The sequence below is a fragment of the Miscanthus floridulus genome, chromosome 2 (genome assembly GCF_019320115.1).
Source record: "Miscanthus floridulus cultivar M001 chromosome 2, ASM1932011v1, whole genome shotgun sequence".
NCBI classification, from domain to species: domain Eukaryota; kingdom Viridiplantae; phylum Streptophyta; class Magnoliopsida; order Poales; family Poaceae; genus Miscanthus; species Miscanthus floridulus.
This window is the reverse complement of record NC_089581.1, coordinates 153,528,558-153,535,822: the sequence shown is the minus strand read 5'-3', so window position 1 is coordinate 153,535,822 and position 7,265 is coordinate 153,528,558. Positions and strand designations below refer to the sequence as shown.

Below are 7,265 nucleotides of genomic sequence, written 5' to 3'. Positions count from 1 at the left end.
CCGATTTAGCAACGAGACCATATAGGAAGATGTCAAGTTATGGCCTTTTAAAGTCGTCCCTGGTCGCGAGGATAGGCCGATGATTGTGGTGCATTACAAAGGCGAGGAGAAACAGTTCGCTGTCGAGGAGATCTCTGCCATGGTGCTGGCAAAGATGAAGGAGACTGCAGAGGTCTACCTCAAGACGACGATCAGGCACGCCTTCATCACCGTCCCGGTTTACTTCAACAACTCCCAACGCCAGGCCACCATTGATGCCGGTACCATCGCCGGCCTGGACGTCATGCGCATCATCAACGAGCCCACAGCTGCAGCTATTGCATATGGTCTTGACAAGATGCCAAGCAGCGATGGAAGGAGGACGGTGCTCATGATTGATCTCGGCGGCATAGTTAGGGCGCGTTTAGATCCAAAATTTTTTGGTTTTTTTTTGTTACTGTAGCACTTTCGTTTGTATTTGGCAATTAGTGTCTAATTATGGACTAATTAGGTTCGAAAGTTTCGTCTCGCGATTTCTCACCCAACTGTGCAATTAGTTTTTTTTTTCGTCTACATTTAGTACTCCATGCATATGCCGCAAGATTCGATATGATGGGTACTGTGCAAAAATTTTTGGAATCTAAACAGGCCCTTAGTAGGACCTTACCGGACCGACGGTCGGACCGCTCAAAAACCAAACCAGAGCCTAGACCATTCTGGTTCACTTAAAAGACCGCCTATGCAATCAAGGTTCATTGATTTTTTTTCCATGCAAACCGGTGGGTTTTTTATTTTTTTCCCAAAGTTACCCCTTTGTGCACCCTGGTCAACCTTATCTATTTAGGGGCATTGATGTAAATCGGTTAAAATGGGTGATGTTTGCCGGCTGAGGGAGGGGAAAAATTCACCTTACCCTTTTCGTCGCGGTTCTGGGCGGCGGCGGCGGCTCTGCTCCTGGCAGCGGCGCGCGCGCAGGCAGCTATCGGAGGCGGTGGGCCACGGGGCGCGGTGCAAAGGAGGGTGCGCGCAACGGGCGGCCGCGGCGGGCGGATCCTGCTCCTGCAGGGCTGCAGCGGTGGGCAAGGACAAGGTGCGGCGGGGGAGCGTATCCTGCGTGCGGCACTGCGGCGGCGCGGCTGCTGCAGGCTGCAGCTTGCCTGATCCGGTGCTCCCTGGTGGCCTGGTTCCTGCTTCTCTGCTCCAATAGTCGGTGCCCTCTGCTGTCTAATGGTGAGCTTGTGCCCAGATGGCTGCAGGGCAGGCGCAGCCGCGCAGGGACGTCGGGCCGCCGGCAGCAGCCATCTCCCGTCCCGTCTACTATGGCTAACGGTTAGTACTTACTCCTACTAGTAGTTAGTATAGTACTAAGACTTCTCAATCTCATGTTCTCAGATCCTTAAAATTGACTGATTCCGAGTTGCAGTTGTTATGCTCTTGTGATTGTGGGTGTCGATCTGTACTATTTATTTGGTACTTGGTAAGTTGTGTTTGAGTGTAAAACTGTTTGTTGAATTTTAATTATGAAGTAAGAACTTATATATTATGACTATGATTTCAAATGCCACATTAATTTTTGAGTGCAGCTATTGTGATTATACAATTAAAATATTTATGTGCTTATTTTTCTATACTATAAGTCAACTATATGTATATATATATTGCTCTGGTTCAATATATTTCGCGACCTGTTCAATTCGTCCGGTCCAAAACTATTGAACTGGCAGTTCAACCGGTTCATAACGGTTGGACCAGTGAACCAGTAAATCGATGGTCTCACCGGTTCGATGTCCGGTCCGGTCTTAATAACTATGCTCGGCGGTGGTACCTTGGACGTTTCCCTCCTCAACATTGATCTGGGCCTCGACATAGACATGGGTATGTTCGAGGTGAAGGCCATCGCTGGTGACACTCACCTTGGTGGCGAAGACTTCGACAATGAAATGGTGAAACACTTCCTGCACGAGTTCATACGGAAATACAAGAAGATGGACGTCCGAAACAACCCAAAGGCGATCCGGCGGCTGAAGACGGCCTGTGACAGGGCGAAGAGGCTGCTGTCTTCCACGAGCCAGACCAGCATCGACATTGATTCCTTCCACGACGGCATTGACTTCTACGCAACCATTACGCGCTGTCGTTTTGAGGAGCTCAACAGAGACCTCTTCAACAAGTGCATGGAGGCCGTGGAGAAGTGCCTCCGCGACGCCGCGATGGATAAGAGCAGCATCCACGACGTCGTCCTCGTGGGTGGCTCCACCCGCATCCCCAAGGTGCAGAGCATGCTCCAGGACTTCTTCGACGGGAAGGGGCTCTGCCGGAGCATCAACCCCGACGAGGCCGTTGCACACGGAGCCGCTATGATGGCTGCTATCCTCAACGGCGAGGCTGGCCGTAACAAGATCAGAGATTTGATTCTGGTCGATGTCACGCCGCTGTCGCTCGGGGTGGAGACGAAAGTAGGTGCCATGATGGTTCTGATCCCGAGGAACACCACTGTCCCCGCCAGAAAGGAGCGGCTCTTCTCCACCTGCATCGACAACCAGGACAGCGTGCTCATCAGGGTGTATGAGGGTGAGCAGGTGACTACCAGGGACAACTACCTGCTCGGCAGGTTCGAGCTCTCCGGCATCGCCCCGGCATCTAGGGCCGCACCGTGGATCATTGTGACCTTTGACATCGACGAGAACGGTGTCCTGAACGTGTTGGCGGAGGACAAGACGACAGGTCAGAAGAACGAGATCACCATTTCCAGCCACAAAGGGGCAGCTAAGCAAAGAGGAGATCGAGCGCATGGTTCAGGACGGCGAGATGTATAAGGCAGAGGAGGAGCAGATGAAGGAGGTTGGAGCTGTTGTGAAACGACACCTATACGAGTGATCTCATCCATCAAGCATAGGATTAGTGGATAGGATTAGACAGATAGTTTTAGTCCCAAAGGGCATGTCTTTGGGAACAGTCATGTCTCTTCGTGACACCCCTTCACTTGTATAAATATATTTCAGAGATCAATGAAAGTAACAGTTCTCCCAAAATCTTGTTCATTTACATTTACGCCTTAACACATGATGAGAAGTATTACCACAGTAATATCTTCCCTCATAGAGTATCTTTTCAGAAGCAAGGTGGTGAACAATGAGAGCTTGTAGCATATGGTTTCACGCAGAGACCCAGCATAGCATACCCCATGGTATGTGTGAAAATGAACTTTTCCAAATTCAATAATTGGCATATCAAATGAATTTGATAGATTCGGACGTATAAGTCCCAATGGACTTCATATTCTGAATCCAAATACAAATCGCAACATACATTGTGTATAATTAATCATGATTGTGTATATTGGTTATTTTGATATCATCATGATATAGAAATAATTATGCAATCATTTGAGATACAATTTCCAGCATGTGGATTTGAGATGGAGGATTTGGGTAAGACTAAAATTGCCTACGCTTATAACTTGAGCACCGTCCTTCAGGGATTTTAGTGCATCAATCAGCCTATATCCAAAAAATATTGGAGAAATTCAATATAGACAAATCATATCATAACAAAACCCCGATGGTTGTTCGTTCTTTAGAAATAGAGAAAGATCCATTTAGACCACGGGATATTTGCGAAAAGATATTGGGACCAAGGTTCCATATCTTAGTGTTATTGGAGCACTTATGTATCTTGCAAATTGCACCAGGCCTGATATCGCATTTGCAGTGAACATACTAGTTAGACATAGTGCAAATCCAACTCACCGTCATTAGACGGGAGCGAAGCATATCCTCAGATATCTTAGTGGCACAAAGGATCTTGGTTTATTCTTTAAGAGAAATCATGATCCCAATATGATTGGATACATGGATGTTGGTTACTTATCTGGTCCCCATCCCAAACTGGATTTGTATTCTTATATGGAGGTACAGCTATTTCATGAAGTCTTCTAAACAGACTTTGACGGCGACCTCTACTAATCATTCTGAAATTATTGCTCTATACGAGACATCACGAGAATGTGTATGGCTTCGCAGAATGATTAACCACATACAACAGTCATGTGGTATTAGTTCAATTGAATCACCTACAATTATCTATGAAGATAATTCCGCTTGTGTTACACAGATGCAAACAGGTTACATAAAGAGCAATATCACTAAGCATATTGTTCCTAAACTGTTTTATCCCCATGAATTACAAGAAAGCGGGGAAATAAACATCTTACAAATTCAGTCATGTGATAATCTTGCCGACCTATTTACTAAGTCCTTACCAACTTCTGTGTTTCAAAAATTAGTACATGGAATTGGTATGCGGCGACTTCGAGATTTGCCAGAATCAAGGGGAGATATCTCCTAAATGTTGACCTGGACTAGCATCATATTATACTCTTTTCTTTCACAAGTTTTACTTACAAGGTTTCTTGTTAAAGTTTTTAATGAGGTAATATTAACATAAGCATGTGTCATATTTCCTATTTTCCTCATTGGGTTTTTGTGGGAAATATCAAAGACACATATTGCCCTCACAACTTATCTATGGTTTTTCCCTGAAAAGGTTTGTCATGTGAGTTATCCAAGAGGCAATACCAATAATATGTCGTCATATTTTCTCCTAATTTTCCCACTGGGTTTTTACAGGAGTTTTAGCGACATATCACTTTATATTGCTCCTCATATTTTTCCTGAAAAGGTTTTTGGGGGAGTTATCTTTATGTCGTATGTCTAATATTTTTCCTCATTGGGGTTTTTAATGGGATACCAATGACATAGTGGTTTATTTAAATCACAAATAAATATGCTATTTTCTCCTTATTTTTCAATAAGGTTTAAAGGAGTTTTTATGGCATATCATATATTCCTCAGATTTTTCCCATAGGGTTTTTTGAGGAATTTCAGCTTACAGCTGCATTGATCTCAAGGAAGATTCGATCAAGAGGGAGTGTTGTGAAACGACACCTATACGCGAAAATCATCCCCTCCTATTTTTATCGGAAGCTAAAATGAAGATAAAATCCTTCCCTACTATTTTTTTTTATCGAAATCTAAAATGAAGGATGCCAAAGTGCAAAAGTTCATGTGGTCTCTGGGACTGTTTTGCTGTTAGCTGTAATGCAAAAAAACTGAAAAAGTGAAGGTTTTGCTTTATTTTGGGTCCAGTATATGTGGAGAGCTCCTTCTGTCTACGGTGAGCCCAAAGCAGAACTACGTCATAATTTCTAGGATCTCCTACGTTTGGTATGCAAAGAGTGGTTTGGATCTTGGGTTTGTGCCGCCGATTTCAATGTAATCTTGAGCAGAGATGTGAAGTCTGGAGCAGAGATGAACATTGCATCAAGGGGGAAAGATGATAATACAAATGAGTTTATCCAAGGAGCACCTTCAGGACTGCGAATTTGTTGACTTGCCTGTTTGGCATGGCTCCTCTCCAGCTCTGCTCCTCCAGAGGAGCTCTGCCAAACGTTTTTCTGGAGGAGCTGTTTTCCAGTAAAACGTTTGGTAATGCTCCTCTGGAGATGAACATTGCATAAAAACGTTTGGCAAGGCTCCTCCAGAGATGAACATTGCATCAGGAAAATGTTTGGCAGGGCTCCTCTGGAGGAGCCGGAGCCGGAGAGGAGCCCTGCCAAACAGGCCCGGCTTTTCTGAGCCAAAATTCACTTGGAAGAATAAGCATGAAGGAAATGACAATGTTAATGTACGTTTGCATTGGAAGGAGCAGTGGCGAATGGACAGTTTATTCAGTTTTTTTATGATTGTCATGTCGAGAATGTCATTACATCATCCTCAAATCATTATGCCATCTTGATATCAATTAAAAGAATCTGAGAATAGCTATTTTAAGAATGTTTCAAATATGAATCGATGTGGATAAGGGCACGTGATTATAATGTTATTGTTGACAAGAGCTAGAATGACGGCTTTGAGGGGGCAAGAGTCCTTCATTCTATACGGTCTAATCTAGGCAAAATGACAATTTCTTATGTTTATAGAAAATACTATTGATATTTTTATTTTTAAATATGTTTATTGTGAAAATATATTCTATGATTAATCTAATGATACATATCAAATTTTAGATTGTTCGACTTCTTGAGAAGGGAGACTTTTATTATTTTTAGGACAGTGGAAGTACTTGTTTTTCCACGCTAGTAGAAATACAAATAAAATCTCATACTTGCTGAAAGAAGATGGTATGATATGTGAAGAACAAGGTGTGAAGGAGTAGATAAAAAGTATGGCTCGTCATTTATGTGCTAACTTATTTTCTACCTAGCTTGATATCCATATATGACCATGGAATGTCGATCTTTATTAATAATGGAACAAAGGTCCCCGCATCTACATCTTCAAAAAGATGCACATCATGGCAATTCATTTACAACCAAACGAGTACTTAGACCCACAACTCACATATGAGAGAACTAACACAACAGATACTAGAACATCGAATAAAAATGAGACTAAGCTTCAATTCTATTTGAACATCTCCATTCAAAGTGAGCAAAAACTTGCATGATGACCGTTTCCAATAGACTACAACCATCTTTGATCTTTTTTTGTCTCCTCTTCCTCCTTATGTAGCATCCAACATGTGTTGATCTGATATGTTGCCCTGAAAATTACCTGCAAGTAAGTGTTGGATTTAACGCCATTGAAATTCATAGCATTTCTATTAAACCACGGGTTTATTCGGCTGCTGGCTTTTGCAGCGGCGGCGGCGGTTCATGCTATAAGACAGTAAATACTGTAGTAACAATGAGCATTTGCAGAACCAGTAACCGAATAGGCCCCATATTGCCAACATAGAGCTGTAGCCCCTAAAAAGATTTGGTTTTCTGAACTTAGGCCGAACACCATTAAGCCCAGAACCAATCATGTTTGAGATGCGCTAGACGGTGGTTGAATTCCAAAGGTGATATGAATTGTACTCCAAATGATACGAGCAAAGTGACAATCAGAAAAGAGATGTTGTATAGTCTCAAAAGAGCTGCAGCAACAACATTTTAGATCCAGGCTAATTTCTTTTTGTCTCATTGTCTTTAATTAGAGTGACCTCTTTTTAAAGATACTAAAGAAAGATCTTAATTTTTTTTTCACTTTTTATAAACTCAGATGCCTGGAAATTTAAGTTATTTTAGGCGACGTGCTGGCCGTGTGGCCGTTGTACTTGTTCTCTTGTGATTTGTTTATAATTTGTTAATTGTCTTTGTGTTATAAAATATTATTTTTTTTGTCATTGCCTAACTATATAAAAATTATGGATTGTTAATTGTCTTTGTGTCGACATATATTAGA

The 7,265-nt window shown here is 42.6% G+C and overlaps 1 pseudogene; it reads left to right on the top strand.

Annotated features, from left to right (window-relative positions):
* The first annotated feature begins 875 nt into the window (after positions 1-875).
* LOC136533475 (heat shock cognate 70 kDa protein-like) lies at positions 876-3,087 on the top strand (annotated as a pseudogene).
* Positions 3,088-7,265: the final 4,178 nt, after the last annotated feature.